General features: G+C 40.7%; 1 non-coding gene across 1 annotated transcript; it reads left to right on the forward strand.

The window, feature by feature from the left end:
- Window positions 1-7,836: 7,836 nt before the first annotated feature.
- LOC115463913 lies at window positions 7,837-7,944 on the forward strand. Its single transcript, XR_003941172.1, has one exon. It is a non-coding gene; the product is annotated as a U6 spliceosomal RNA (small nuclear RNA).
- The last annotated feature ends 8,190 nt before the right edge of the window (window positions 7,945-16,134 follow it).

The following is a 16,134-nucleotide window of genomic DNA, read 5'->3' on the forward strand; positions in this document are numbered from 1 at the left end:
ATTTCAAAATGGAGTTTGTGAAAAGTTTCCAAACTGTAAAACTTGGTTCACCTGCCACAAGCTAGCGTCTGATTGGTGCTGCTGGGTCAGATGGCTTAGCTGCAGTCTTGTTGCTAGGGGGAGGCAGAGCTGGATACAAGCAGAAGAACTGAAGACACAGAGAAGGACAGACCTGTGTGGAAGGTGCTGCCTGAATGTGTGTGTAAAACTGATGTGTATATAGAGAGAACTTAAGTAAAGGGGTGCTGGATGAAAGGTGAGAGGAACTGAAGACACAGGAGAGGTCAGACCTGTGTGTGGAAAGTGCTGTGCCTGTGTATGTATAAGAGACAAGCTGATAACCACAGCACACCTGACTGGCACTGAGGGAGTGCATATGTGTTAATTTGCTAAGTGGTTATACAGAAAGGCTTGCCTGCATTTGAAATAGGCTATAAGCTGTATAATAGCTGCTGGTAACAAGTGAAGGTGGCTAGTGAAAGTGAGTGTGCAAATCTGGTGTGTTCCCACTGACCTGCCACGAAGCAGGGTTGTGATCACCTTACACCTGTCTGCTGTGAGAATTGGTGCTGATTAAAAATTGAAGCGAGACTGTTATCCTTGGTGTAACCGTGTGTTTGTGAGGACATTGGTCTGTTAAGTGAGTAAAGTGAATTTGATGACAGATATTGTAAAACCTGAATTCCAGCAAGAGTGAAGTCTATGTCTATTGCTGGATGGTTCTTGTTTGGAATGAGAAATGCAAGCTTGGTTATAAGGTGTGACATACTGAAATCCAAAAGTGTTCCTCAATAGATAGGGGAAAAAGTAATTAGACAGGTCTTATCTTTAGGGAAGTTAATTATCTTTTGATTTGATTTAGATAAGTGGGCCACAGTCTTAAAAATAAGAAAACCCTTACAGAATTCTGGTCAAATAGGGAGATAGGGTTTCAAATTCTTTCAGTTAATTAAAGCACAGGTACCAACGCAGGAGGATCAACGCAGGAGCGACAAGTGCACCAACTACCACGAAAGACAAAAGTTATCATCCTACAAGAAAAGTCTGCAGAGCAGCTAAGTGTTCCAGCCACCATCTCTTTCAGTAATTTAAGGGACTATGTATAAATATGGGTACTTACCTGATTGCTGAGAGTAGTTCATAAACCGTCTGAGTCACTTTAAGTAGAAATTTGGGTTCTGAAACACAAAGAATCAATTCCCTTGTTTAAGTGTATGAAAACTGGTGAAATTTTGGATAAAGAGAGGAAAAATTGATTAATGTACTTATCTGATGTGTTAAGTGGTGGTTTGAATAGAAATTGATCGCTTCACAGCGTATGTTTTCCTGAAATTATACAAGAGTTGAAAGTTATTGTGTGTTACACTTACTTGTTATTATAAAACATTCATTGCACTTTAAAACCATCTTGTGCAATAAATTATTTAAATCCAACATTTAGTGTGCAAAATTGTCATCATTAAAATTTTGTAACATCTAGGGAAATTCACTTCACATCTTGAATGCACACTGTATAATATACAGAATTTCCCCACCTTTCTTTGTACCTTCCCTAAGTGATGAGAGTTTACCGTGGGACCCTACACCGTGATTTTATTATTGTACCACCCTCTTTTATAAACCTCACCCATAGGGGATCTACAATAATAAATAAATAAATAAGCAGCATAAAATGTTTTGTACATTTTTGGGGATCTTACCAGGTATTTGTGACCTGGATTGGCCACTGTTGGAAACAGGATGCTGTGCTTGATGGATCTTTGGTCTGTCTCAGTATGGCAATACTTATGTACTTATGAGAAAACACTCTACTGAAACCCTTCTAATTTTCTGTATTTGATTCTCTGTGTGCTGGATTTGATAGAGGTGTTGAATATTTTATGCTGATGCTAGATATTTCAGCTGCTTTTGATACTGTTCATTATTTTATTTTACTTCATCGCTTTATATCCCTGGAGATTGGGGGTAATGTGTTAAACTGGTTTGAATCCTTTATTTCCCAAAGATGATTCAGAGTACAAGTGGATGATGACTTCCATGACTGGTTTGAGATTTCATCTGGTGTTCCCCAAAACTCATGGCTCACTGTCATTTTGTTTAACATCTATGTTAGTCTAGTTTGTCAACTTTTGTCTGATTTAGATGTTCAGTTTCATTTGTATGCTGATTTGCGATTTTATTTTACAATTACTACTTCTGTTGGCAAAGTTTTTCAATTTTTAAATATATGTCTTCAATCAGTAAGGGCATGGTTGATTGCAGATAGGTTTTAATTACATTTCTCTAAATCACCAATTTTGTGAAGTGGCTATAAGGGCTCCTGGGTGGCATGTGGCAGTACCTGATTAGTACCAGGTTACTGTCACACAAGCCATTTCTGGGAGTTTTCTTTTCCCCCCAGAAATGGTGCATACTTAGGCAGGACTACTGCCAGTGGCTTTGATGGTAATCTAGGAAGTGAAAGTGATAAAGCCTGCATTGGGCTTACTACCACTCTGTAAAGGGGCCCCTAAGTTTATACCTGAGGCAACAGAGGGTTACGTGACTTGCCCAAGATCACAAGGAACAGCAGTGGGATTTGAACTGGTCACCTCTGGATATCAAGACAGGTGCTCTAGCCACTAGGCCACTCTTCCACTCCTAGCCTAAGGTAGATGCATTGATTACCTATAGTATGGAGGATTACGTTTAAAATCTTGACTCTGATTCACAAAGCTTCAAATGATCATGGTCCCTTGATTCTGACAAGTTCATTGAAAATGTATTAACTTTTCAGATCATTGAGATGGGTAACAAATTGCTGCTTGATGTTCCTTCTTTTCAGCAGGTTAAGTTGGATGCTTTATTTAAATCTATATTTTACATAGAAAGGGCTGTTTTGTGGAATGCATTGCCTGAAGCTTTGCGCAAAATTTGTTCTACTATGCAATTCAGAAAGCAATTGAAGGCACACTTGTTTACTCAAGCTTTTGCCAATATATAAAGATAGCTGCTGTGGGTATGAAATTCTTATGAATTTTATGTTATGTTTTTATGGTAAGTGTTAGTCTGTATATGTATGTTATTTTTACTTTTGTTAAGAATCTTATTGTGTATGTTATTTTTGAAACTGCCTAGAATCGTATGGTAGTGCGATCTTTAAATGTTTTAAATAAATCCTGAATCTGTTGCTGCCACAAACATTATCCCACTTCTAGAGAACATCACAACCCAAGATGTGTTCCCTGAATGCCAGGACCCAAAATCATTGAAATGTGGTGGCCCCATCTCACACTCCCTTCCAAACTGAACCTGGGAAAACTGGTCTCCATAAAACACAAAAACATCCCCAGCCCTGTCCTAGAGTCTCTAGAGGAGAGACAACCATTTCTCCCCACAACTTCCATGTCAAAACTTTCCAACAGCCTGAGGCACTGGCCAGATCTCCTTCTATTTCCTCTCCCATTCCTTACCAAAGTTTACTCTTGAGGACCTTAGTCATGGTAAAGGCTCTCCCATATAACTAAGCTAGGGGCAAACCTTATCTCCTTTTGGTGTTTGATACTGATCATTTCTGAGGTACAAAAGATTTTTTGCTCATCTTTTTTTTTTGCAGTATTGTCTTTACTAAAGTAGAGAACATGACATATAATGTCACCTCAGTTCCATACGACTATCAGGAATATGAAGTGCTCTATGCATATTGGATATGATAGACCATGAATACAATCTAGCAGGTGCAACATGGCAGAAAAGATTCTTTTAAATACATGGATTTCCTTACTGTTATGATTGATGGTGGCACAAGTATCTAACATGCAAGGCTTTTATTATACATGGATCTCAGATGAAATGTTGAAAAGACATTTGATGGGTATTGTTTTTATCATCTGCATTTTCTAAATATTGTTTCATTACAAGACAGTACTTTCCAGATTTACATAAGCATCATTAATATTAAATAATCTTGCTAATATGGTACAATGCAGCACCCTCAAATGAAAAATACATTCTTATTGTAAACAATCAGATTGCTATTCACTCTGGCCTGGCACATTATTACCAGTACCCAAATGGAATTTGACAGCATCCAGACAAATGGAAACATGTAGTTCTATTAAAGGATTGAAATAAAACAAGTATCCTCAGGCTGTATTTGGCTTTTTACACATTGCTCACATTTTTATTTGTTGTATTTACAATGGTTCTGCTAAGTAAAGCATGTCAATTAGAACTCGTTTTATAAGATGGTTATGTTTCATGCTTGTTATAAATAAATACATTGCCAATGTCAAAAAATGTCAGCATGGCATGGCAAACTTGTTACAGACGGTAAAATTGTGCTTAGGAAAAACTCATATTTACTTGTTATAGAGATGCTAGATTATTGTCTAGTGTTTGAATGGGGAGGGGAAAGAAGAGGGAGAGATGGAAATGGAATGCTAACTGGATCAGTTACAGAGTATAGGAACACCTGTTTTGATTGGAAATTATTATATGGCATGCTCTTTCATGCCATCTGAATCTGAGCTTTGCTGTTGCCGAAATTGATTTATTATTAACTCACCCAAATTACAATTCAAGAGAATGAGGCCCAATTGGTAATGGGACTGAGTGCTGGCTCACATCTCTCAACATAAGTGGTAGTGTCATAGTTAAGAATGAATGAGTTCCAGGCAGAAAAATTGTGATGGGCCCCCTATAACACCATCACTCCCAAGGTGGTGGGGACCTGGGGGGGGGGGGGGGGAGGGTTGCACAAAGATGCACATTTCCTAAAGCTGACATATTACAATTAATAAATTCAGAAAAAAAATATTTTTCTACTTTTGTTGTCTGTGCATTGCTTTGGTTCTGGTGTCCCTCTTCTGCTTTCCTCTGTTTTTTCTTAACTCTCTCCAATGTCTCCTGTCATTTTGACATTTCTTCTCTCTCTATGTCCAGCATTCATTTTTTCTGTGTGTCCCTATCTATCCTGTCCAGCATTTGCCCTCTGTGTCCACCCCCCCCCCATTCAGCATCTCTCCTTATTGTCCCCTTTCCTCCCTTTGTGTCCAGTTTTGCACCTCTGTGTCTTTCCTTGTCCCTGTTCCCTCCATGATCACCATCTCTTCTGTGGCCCTGTCTTTCCCCATGTCGTTTTCTTTTCTCTTCCTCTTGCACCCCACCCCTGACTCTTCCCGCCCTCTGTTGGTCCATCATCTGCCCCCCCCCCCTCCTCTGGTCCAGTTTCTCTCTCTTCTCTCTGCTTTTCTCTAGTCCAGTATCTGCCACCTTCCTCCCTTTGCTTCAGGTCTCCCTCTCTCTCTCTCTCTCTCTCTCTCTCTCTCTCTCCCTCCCTCTCTCTTCCCTTTGCCTCCCCCTCCCCAGCCAGTTTGGCATCTCTCCATCCACTTTCCTCTGCACCCGGTCCAGCTTTGCTCCAGCCCCAGCTCTTCCCACTCCACTGAGCCTCCAGATGCTGCAGCTGGGATAGTAGCAGAGAGCCTGAAAGCTGCTGCACTGGCCGGCAGGGCCTTTCCTCTGCCACATCTCATGTCTTTGATGCAACTTCTGGTAGGAAGCATGTGGCAGAGGAAAGGCCCTGTCTGCCAGTGCAACAGCTTTCAGTTTGTCTCTGCTTCAATCCATGCTGCAGTGTCTGGAGGCCCAGCCAGAGATGGGGTACCTGGAGTGATGCCAGAGTCAGGCGCAGAGGGGGGAGGGATCAAGTGTGAGCAGCTTCAGGCAGCCCCTACAATTGGGCAACCCTGGGCATTTTGCCAGGCTCACTCAGTGGTAGCTTCACTCCTGATAACTGAAGTTCTTTGATAGGGAAAGGAAGTCTCCTTGTATTTTCCAAATAAATAATCCTCACAGTTAAAATGCTCTGACACATCATAAATTTACCACCGAAGGATGGTCGTTTTTGAGATGGGCGTCCTCGGTTTCAATTATCGCTGAAAACCGGGGATGACTATCTCTAAGGTTGACCATCTGAAGATTTGGGCGTCCCAGACCATATTATCGAAATGAAAAATGGACGCCCATCTTTTTTCGATAATACAGATTTCCCTGTCCCCTCGCAGGGACGTCCTGCGAGGACGCCCTGAGGAAAACTTGGGTGCCTTGTTTGATTATGCCCCTCTATAGCACTCTTTCTGGATACAAAGTCAATTGGTCAAAAACCGAATTAATGCCGTTGAATATCCATTGTAATAAAACACAAAAAACAGCATTTCCTATAAGATGGTGTTCAACTCAAATTAAATATCTTGGAGTCTATTTTGGGAACTCCTGGGAAGACACAATTAAAATTAATATGGATCTACTCCTGAAAAATACCCAACACATGTAATGTCTGGTCCCCATTATATCTCAATTGGTGAGGGAGAATTGAAACTATAAAAATGGTCATTGCTCCACGCGTTCTATATATAATGAGTATGTTACCTTTCCATTTTCCTAAATCTTTTTTTTAAAGATTTAGATAATATAATTTCTTCTTTTCTATGGAAAAGCAATCCTGCTAGAATCTCATTATCTAAATTACGAATGGCACGTCATTTAGGCGGCCTGAAAATATCAGACTTCTTCCTTTATAAACAAGTGTTCTTACTAAGAAGAGTATTAACTTGGTTTAATTGTCATAATATGACTGTTCCTATATGGCTTCTTATTGAAAAAACAATGCTTTATCCTCTTACATTAGGGAAAGCCTAATGGTTAGAGCAGTGGTCTGAGAACCATAGAACCTGGGATTCAAATCCCACTGATGTTGCTTGTCATCTTGGGCAAAAGACTTAGTTCTCCATTGTCTTAGATTCTGAGACCTTGGGGACAGAGAACTAACTACTGTATAAAAATATGAATAGCCTTGAGCCGCTAATGGAAAGGCATTCTAATATTGCTAACACATGACCCAAATGGTCCACCATTCAGATTCTACCAACCATGCCATCAGTTTAAATTCTTTTTGATCAGTATCTTAGTACAGAGATGTCAGTCTTCTTCCTCAGCCAGCTCTGTACCTTTCTTGTTGCCTTAAATCTTCAGTCCACTATTTTTGATAATGCTTTACCCCTCCTGCACTGCTTTGAAGTCTTTTTTCCTCTATAGAACATAAGTGCTATTGACTACAAAACTTTCTATCAACTCTATGAGCAATTGTTCATCTAGATAGGATCCTAATATCTCTTGTTTTGGATTAAGAGCCAGTGCTTGTATCTACGATATGGAGAGAGGATTCTGTCCTGTCTGGTTTATTGTTCTAGTAGAAGCCAATACATAGAGTTTTCTGTCCCTTCCTTGGAAAATTCTCTATAATCTGAAAGCTCAAACAGCGCCTGGTCCCCAATTTTCAAATGCCCTGTAGGAAAGTATTTCCAAGGCTAACAAATTCTGTGCACCAATTACCATTGTAGACCTTGAAGTATCGATGAACCCTGACCTGTCCACTGAAAATCAATGGCCAAATGTTTGAGGTTACCTCCAGCACTGAACACATATATCCAAACTTTTCATTCTCATTGCCTTGAGGTCTCTCCTACCACAGTTTCTTTACAGATGGTTCATACTACATAAAGACACTACTGGACTTCAATTTGTCTACGTACTACATTTTCAGATATAGAACTTAAGATAGCAAATTTTCCTGAAGACCTGAAACTTTGAAAACATACAAGCTTAATTCTTCCTGTGCCCTAGTAAGAAGGCAGGAAAAGAGTACTGGTCTTACCCTGGTATTTTCAATTTGTTTTCTTCTTATGTATATATAAATCACCAAGCCTCCTTTTTGCTTGCTGACAAAGAATCAATTCAACATGCTGTAACCTTTTCTTTTGCAGGATCCTCAATGTATTGATCTTATTATTCACAGTCACTAATCTTTGCTGGACTGAGCACAACATTGGAACAATGTAAAGGAGATTAGCATGGCCCCTGTGCAAGGATGCAACAAAGTGCAGTGAAGTTGATGAAAATGGCTGGAGATCTTTATTTGACAATAAAAGATCTACAGCCATTTTTGTCAACTCCGTTGCTGTTTGTTGCTTGTTTGCTGTGTGCAGATTGTGGACTCTTGTTTGTTTGCTTCCCTGTGCAAGGATGACATGCTTCCAAAATTCCTAGATGTTCTTGTATGGCCAGAAACAACTTTCTATGTGCTACAACTATGCTTAGTTCCATGATAATCAACGTTTTCTTTCCTTTCCCACAGTACAGATTCCTGTGTTTTGACTTTTCTGAGGATTAGTAATTGGGGTAGGGATATGTATTCATTTGAAATGACACGGGAAATGTAAACAGCATTGTTGTTTCATATTGTTTCCAAATCTAAATGATAGGAACAAAAATTCATGTTTTCTTCCAGTATTGTTAATAGCTGCCATACATGAGCCAACATCAAACTAGTGACCCTTGGGTTGAAAGCATTTGACTTCCAGGAGACGGTGTTCTGTCCACTGGGGATCTGGCTGTAACCTGCCCATTCCAAGGACTGTTGGAGCAGCATAATGGTTAGTGCACTGCATTCCAGAATCAGGGATTACTGGGATCAAATCCCCACAAAGCTCCTTTTGATCCTGGACTGCTCCCTCAACCCTCCAAGTTCTCTGTTACCAAAGATATGATTGTGAGCTGACTAGGCTCAAAAAAAATGCATACCACAGAAAGGTGGAGTATGTTATATCTTAACCTTTCATTGACCCAGGTTAAAAACTTATATTGTGAGCCCATTAGAGACAAAGAAAGTAATTAGTGAAAGTTCTTAATATGAAATATCTCTTCAATTTAGCTACCCAAATCTTGTCTGTAGCCATTGCATTTTTACATATAATATATGTAAACCACTTTGGTTATACCACAGAAAGGTCATATATCAAATCCATTACCCTTTACCCTTTCTTATATGCTGGTGTTCTTAGTTCCTGTTTCTTGATTTACCCAGCAGGGACCAGCTCAGACAATCATGGACTTATTTCCTACTAATTCAATCTTGTTTTCTTGTCCAGTCATGCATTTGTTTTGGGGTTTTTTTTTTTTTTTTTTTGCATTGCTACTTCAGGATTCCACCTTCTTGTTAAGATCTTTGCTTTCAGTAATTCTTGTTTGCCTTTTTGTGTTGGATGCACTTCTTGGAGGTAGAGTGACATTAAAACTTATCTTATGCAATCCTAGTTCTTATCTTATTTATGCCTAATATACAAGCCTTGGGAGTCCCTGTCTAGTAGATGCCCACACACTTCTGTGATAGAATGAACCAGTCAAAGTGAAAGTATTGGTAATGCTAGTGCAGCGGGCTTTTTATTAAAATTCTGTGTAATTTTTACTGTAATTTGTTGAAGAAATCTGTTTTTCCATTAAAGTCAATGGGAAAACTGGTTTCCAGAATGAAGATTGTTCTTACGTTCTATATTAAAAAAGAAACTGAAAGTTGCATGTGCTAGATGCCAATTGGCTAGAGAGGGTCAGGTGATGCTAACAGAGTCACTGTTGCTTTAGTAACAGCTTGGGTGGCAGTTGCCAGAGGGGCCCAGGACATGAGAAATTGAGGATGTGTGTGTGTGTGTAAGGAGAGAACTTGGAAAGAAAGTATAAAAAAGTGAGAAGGGTGACTGGAAAAAAATACATTTGACCGAGAATGACTGGAAAGTCATGTTTGTTTTTAATAATACAAAATCTGTAAAGGTTCGCCAGTGAGAGAGAAAGCTAAAACGCTTTTATCCTGGCTTAGTTGGTGTGATTGTCTTACTGTGCAAAGCTGCTGTGGTTAGACCGAGTGCAGTTTTAACCTCAGAAGTGGTACAGTTGATTTTGAGTTGCTCAGCTTGTTCTGTAGCCTATGGGAGAGAACAAGCTTTATCCAAGGCAGCTTGGAAATAGACAGTATAGATGGTAGTGCCAGATTGACGAGCGACAAAGCGGTGGTAGCTCTACCGCCACTTTGTAAAAAGGACCCTAATTGAGTAAGATGGAGATCTTGTACAAAAGAATGGAACATAAAGGATCTAGGAGCCTGTGGGTCATCCATATAAGCATTTAAATCACCTGCTACAATAAGATCAGGGAATCAATTAGAGACATCGGCCCATGTCTGAAGAAAGGAATCCTAGAGCAGTTTTGTAGGATTTGGGGGAATGTAACAGACAAGTAATTTAAGGGAGAAGGGAAAGGACAATTTAAGGATAAGGATTTCTAGGTAAAGAAAATCTAATGAAGGGAGTTCATATGCTACAATGGTTGGAGATAAACAGAATACTAGTCCTCCTCCCATTTAGAGACTCTGGCTGAGTGATATACTGTATAGCCCTGCTGCAAACATTGATATAAGTAGGACTCTTCTCCATCACAGAGCCAAGTCTCTGTTAGGCAGATAATATCCAGGTAGTGAAGGGTAATTAAATCATAAATTGAATAGTAGATGGAGTGGGGGAGAGCATGAGTGACAGAGGGACCAGGAACAGTGCGTGGGTCAACAGCAGTGCAAGAGGTTTGAGAAAGACAAGGAACAAGGTAATAGTAGTCAGGCACTTGTATAGGATAGCTTACGTTCCTAAAGACAAAGGGGCGGTGTCCCCAAAAAAGAGTAGGCAAGGGCTCAGGGGTGGGTGTAGACATCAGGTGGGCCTCTATTAAGGTTGCCAAAAAAGAACTATGGTTAGGTAGCAAAGGGGAAACATATCAATCAGAGTTCGCCCCTGGAGTTCACCCCAGGGAGCTAACCTGCTACTTGGTCATGCTCCTTCGGCACGCGGCTGTGGCATGGAATGCTGCCAGCAGCTTGAATATGTAGGGCTTTCAGGTGGCTGTACGTACGGGTCACATGACACAAAATCGATGTTGGCTTAGGCAGGAATCTTTGTCAAAGTGTAGTGCATGTAATCCTATGAGAACGCAGAGAGACAGGCTTCACAAGTAATGAAAAGTACAATCAATCAAGCAAAAAGAGCATAGTAAATGGAATGCCGACAGCTTGAAGATGTAAGGCTTCTAGGTGGGTTGTATGTATGGGTCACATGACACAAAATTGATGTCGGCCGAGGCAAGAAACTTTGTGAAGGTGCAGTGCAGGTAATCGGGTCATGTGACAGAAAATCGATGTTGGTCGAGGCAGGAAACTTTGCTAAAGTACAGCTGTGTTTTTATTTGACATGTATTAATTTTAGCTGTTACATCCAATAGTTTAAATGGAAACTCTTAAGTGCAATAATAAACCTTTGAAAATATAAAACACTGTCTTGAATATTGTCTTTAACGCTTGAAGAGGTCAAGTTTTAGGTATCTGGTTTCCATCATGCAAACATCTGAAATCTATTTTCATTTAACATTTTTAAAAAATTCCCTAAGTGGTGACAGCTTAAGATGGGGACCCTAACATCATGACTAAAACCATTCAAAAATTCCATTCTTTACATTTATACTGTCTCACCACTGGGCTCATTTACACTAGTAACCTTTATGGAACCCTCTGAGCCCTTCCCTGAAAAGTTTGATGGCATCCAAGAAATATTAGCAGAGCTGCCGAGTTATCCAGTTCTATAATGAAGATTTTAGGTCAGTCCTGGATTTTTGACAAGCCTTTCTTGATTTATTATTATGGGACCTGCAACATGGAAATCAATGGGTAGAATCAGGAACTATATATCCTTACTGCTTTGTGGTAGAAGTTTAAAACCAGATTTGCCCAAAAAAGTCTTTCTCCTGGAACAGCAGCTTTTCATTAGAGATTCCTTATAAAGTGTTTCCAGTGGTTCCTGGCACACCCATAGGTTGTTCTTAGAGAAGAGTCTAGGTAGGCTTCATTTGCCTGCTTCTCAAAGGAAAAGCCTTATGCTGAAACATTCCCCTGTGGGATGAGATCAGCATACTGTATTTCTGTGTAATCTGAATGAATTTGCAACTGCCATGAACATCAGATCTGGGACACTCTCACCTGTTTCAAAGATTCCTAAATATGTGTTTCAAACCATCTGCTTCCAATTTTCCACCTTCTGGTATTCCAGTCTAGGCTACACCCACCTTTGCTTTAGTGCAGTACAGTCCAGGTGTTTAGGATATCACTAATGAATATGCATGAAAGAGGTCTGCAGACAATGGATTCCAGGTCTGAACTTGACCAACCTGCTTTAATGTTCCTTGCTTCCATGAGTCCAGTTCCTAGCATTCCAAGCCAGGGTTATAAGTAACTTTGCTTTAGTGCAGAGGTGTGCTGGTACATTTTTCACAGGCTCTCTCTCTCTCTCCGGGCATATCCAGCCCTGCAATTGTTTTTTTTTGTGGGGCAATGCATGTCTCTCTCTTCCCCCCTTGTGTGTGCACGCTAGGCATACCTTTGCTGGCAGCCAATAAATGGACTGCCACCACTCCTCGCTGCTTGTTTCTGGCTCTGAGCAGCATGCTGGGACTTCTCTCACATGCACAAGAAGTCCCAGCCTGCTTCTCAGAGATGAAAACAAGGAGTGGGGTCTAGAGACTTGCATGGGAATGGGGTTTGTGGGAATCCCACGGAACCCGCGGGGTTCCTGCAGGGACAGAAGCAGTTCTGAGGTATTACCATTGGGACGGAATCCATTCCTGCAGGGTTCCCATGGGGACGGAAGTCTTTCCTGTGGAGTTCCTGTGGAAATGGAAACAATTCCAATGGGGTTCCCATGGAAGTGTACGCTGCACTTGCGCCAGCCTCTCACTTAACCAATGCCAAGTTCTTTGAGTGCTGTCTCCTCTTCCTCCTTGCTTTAACAGCACAGATGTGGAAAGTCTCCATTAAGGAGGTGGTAGAGACACAAATGGTGATGGAATTCAAAAAGGCATGGGATGAACACAGAAGATCTCTAATTAGAAAATGGAAGTTATAAAAAACCTAAACTTAAATGGCTGCAAGTCTGTGGATGTGTCGAGTGATGCTTAGATGGTGACTCCGGTTGTGATGAACTAGGGCTGATACCGGGCAGACTTGTATGGTCTGTGTCTCATATATGGCAATCTGGTTTAGTATGGGCTGGAAAGGGCTTAGACAACAACTTTAGTGGCTGGAACATGAGGACAGTGTTGGACAGATTTTTGAGGTCTGTTTTCTGCAAATGAGAAGACAAATAGGCTGGAGTGGGCTTCGATGACAACTCCAGCAGTTGGAACATAAGGATAGGGCCGGGCGGACTTCTATGGTCTATGTCCTGGACCGTTCAGGTTTTTATCTGCTGTCACTTACTGTGTTACTATTAATGTAACAAGGGGTTAATATTAAAGAAATAAGAAATAAAAAAATACTTACCTGGGAGGTTTTTGGAGGGTCTCCGATGGCTGCAGGAGCAGGCAGCAAGGTTTTGGGAGGCTTCTGGGGTCATTCGTGGCTGGGTTTCATTGCAGGGCTGTTTTCAGCCGGTGGGCAGTGAGGGAGACGCAGCATCGGGTTTTTCTGACTCCCGGGGGCAATGAGGCATGTCCCCGGGAGTAAAGAGGCATTCGGGCCCGAGAATCGCGCCAGCGGGAGAGAGGGAGAGGAGAGATGCGCTGCAGGAAGCAGCGCTGAGGTTATTTCTGTCTCCCGAGATGCGTGGAAGTCCGGGAGGGTCGTCAGGCCCATTTTCGGGGCTGAAGAGAAGCGTTGCAGGAGGCAGCGCTGCGGGCCCAGCGTTTTTTTTAAAGAAAATGGCCGGCGATTCGCGAGAGTCATGCGCGAGTGTGCATGAGGCGGCGGGCCTCATGCACGAAGCGCGGACGCGCGTTTAGCGTGTAGGCTGAAGCCGGGGCCTAAATTTTGGGGCCGGCTTTGGTGCTTTTTTATTTTAAGCTCCGTTTTCGCCCCAGGACGTGCAGGATCAGAACCGAGGGCAGGCATCGAGTGTGGAGAAAATCTACAATAAGGTAAGGGTTTTTTTTAACCTAAAATTTCTATTTATTTATTTTTAAATTGTGTAAATTCGGGTTTTTATTTTTTAAAAATCAGGGATTGCTTTAATTTAAATTTGGTTTTTAGATTCATGTTCAGGGGATTTTTCTTGATTTTTCTATCAGATTAGTTTTTTTAATTTAAATATTTTTAGGGTTTTTTTTGGAGGGGTGCTAGTTTGAAGGGGTTAATAAAGGGTTAAATTCTTAAATTCGACAGGGTAGATTAAGGAAGGGGTATATTAATTTTTGAGATGGGTTTTACAAATTTGGGTAGTTTTGGAGGGGTGTTAGAGGGGATAATGTGCGGCGGATAGGAAAATTGAGGTATTTTTAAAATTTAAAAGTATGGTTAGATGGAGGATTCGGGGTTTTAGTGGCAGGGAAAATTTGGGGTATTTTGGGGGGAAATTGGAAGGAGTTATAGTTTAATTTTATAATTTCCCATTAAACTCTATGGGAAATTATAAAATAAAATGGAGATTTTGCTGTGCTTCTCATAATTCCGCTGGTCAGCAAGAGGGTTTAGAATGTTGGAAAAGGCTTGGGATTGGTCAGTAATGCTCGGAATCCCAAGCCAAAGCTTGGTCTCCTAGGAGATGAGGCTAGTTGACAGTTGCAGAGAGAGGCTGGTGGCTGAAGAGAGCGGAAGCGCAGCTCAGTGTGGGAGCGTCAGTGTGAAATTGTTGGTGATTGGAAGTTAGAAAGTGAGTTTGGTGTGATAGTAAGAAGTTTGGGAATGATAGTGAATTAAAGGAAAAGCCAGAAAAGGGGTTTTATTTGATTTTTGATCAGTCATAATAAACTTGGGGGTATGAGGGGTGATTGATTTTGGTGGTGAAAGGTATGAATGATAGGGGAAAGGGTATGATTACATGTAAGAAGGTGATTAAGGAATGTTGGGATGCAAGTGACTGAAAGGGTTATCAGCTTCTTCAGTTTAGGGAATTAAGTGACTAGCACAGGCTTGGAGTAGTACAGGGATTTTTATTTAATTTTATTTAAATAGTTTAATTGGCCCTAAGTGTTAATTAATAATTCCCTAGAACCAAAAGGTTTCAACAACGTATTAGAATAGATAGGGTTTTGATTCCTATTAAGTTTTTAAGAGGAAGGTTTAGGGAGAAGACCTGGAAGAAGACGTCGGGTGTTGAAGAAGTAACAAGGGCCCCTCCGCAAGAAAGACTACACATCCAGTGAACTGATATCAGCTAAGTGACTATTGAGGGAATAGAGAAAAAGATAGAAAAGAAAAGATAGAGAAAGACAAAGACAATACTATATATATACTTACCTTGCTTGCTTCTCTAGAGTGAAGACGGGTACCTGTGAAAATAAAAACAAAGAACACACAAAGTATCAATTCTAGGAGTTTACTGTGTAGCTTATTTGTTATCTAACTTAATTTAAAAGAAATTGAGAAATGTTTTTTTAAGATACTTATCTGAAAGTTCTTGAGAATAAAAGTGATTCCTGTAAAGAAAAAGATAAGAGAAACCAAGTTAATATGTTAAACCTGAGTTGAGAAATTGTTCAGTTAGTATTGTGATAAGAATAGAAGGGAATTTTGTTAGAAATTAAAATGTTTTTGTTCCTAGTTTATATTATTACCAGAATGTGTTGAATAAACTTGTTTTATTTATAGTAAATATAATAGAGTTTTATTGACTCCTTCAAATAAGGGATAATCCTGAATTTAGTTTTTTCCCCTCATGGTCCCAGGGATTATGAGGAGAGGTTAGTTTTTGTAGCTTACCTCTTTCATTCTGGTGTAGAGTCCCAGAGTCACGACTACTGACATCTGAAAATTTGGAGCTCTATTTCTGATGACATCTTTTGCCAGAGCGAGAGGGGTAAAGCCAACATTAATCCTCTCTGCTCCAGGGCTGATGCGCAGACCTCAGCTCTGACACAGCTCCTCAGTACCTCTCCACTCTCATCTCTCCCTACGTTCCTCCCAGGGAACTCCGTTCACTGGGTAAATCTCTCTTATCTGCACCCTTCTCCTCCACTGCTAACTCTAGACTCCGTTCCTTTTATCTTGCTGCACCTTATGCCTGGAATAGACTTCCTGAGCCAGTACGTCAAGCTCCATCTCTGGCAGTCTTCAAATCTAAGCTAAAAGCCCACCTTTTTGATGCAGCTTTTAATTCCTAACCCTTATTCACTTGTTCATAACCCTTATTTTATCATCCTCACTTTAATATTCCCCTATCTCTTGTTTGTCCTGTTTGTCTGTTCTAATTAGATTGTAAGCTCTGTCGAGCAGGGACTGTCTTTTCATGTTCA

This window comes from Microcaecilia unicolor, chromosome 2, assembly GCF_901765095.1.
Source record: "Microcaecilia unicolor chromosome 2, aMicUni1.1, whole genome shotgun sequence".
In the NCBI taxonomy this organism is placed as follows: Eukaryota; Metazoa; Chordata; class Amphibia; order Gymnophiona; family Siphonopidae; genus Microcaecilia; species Microcaecilia unicolor.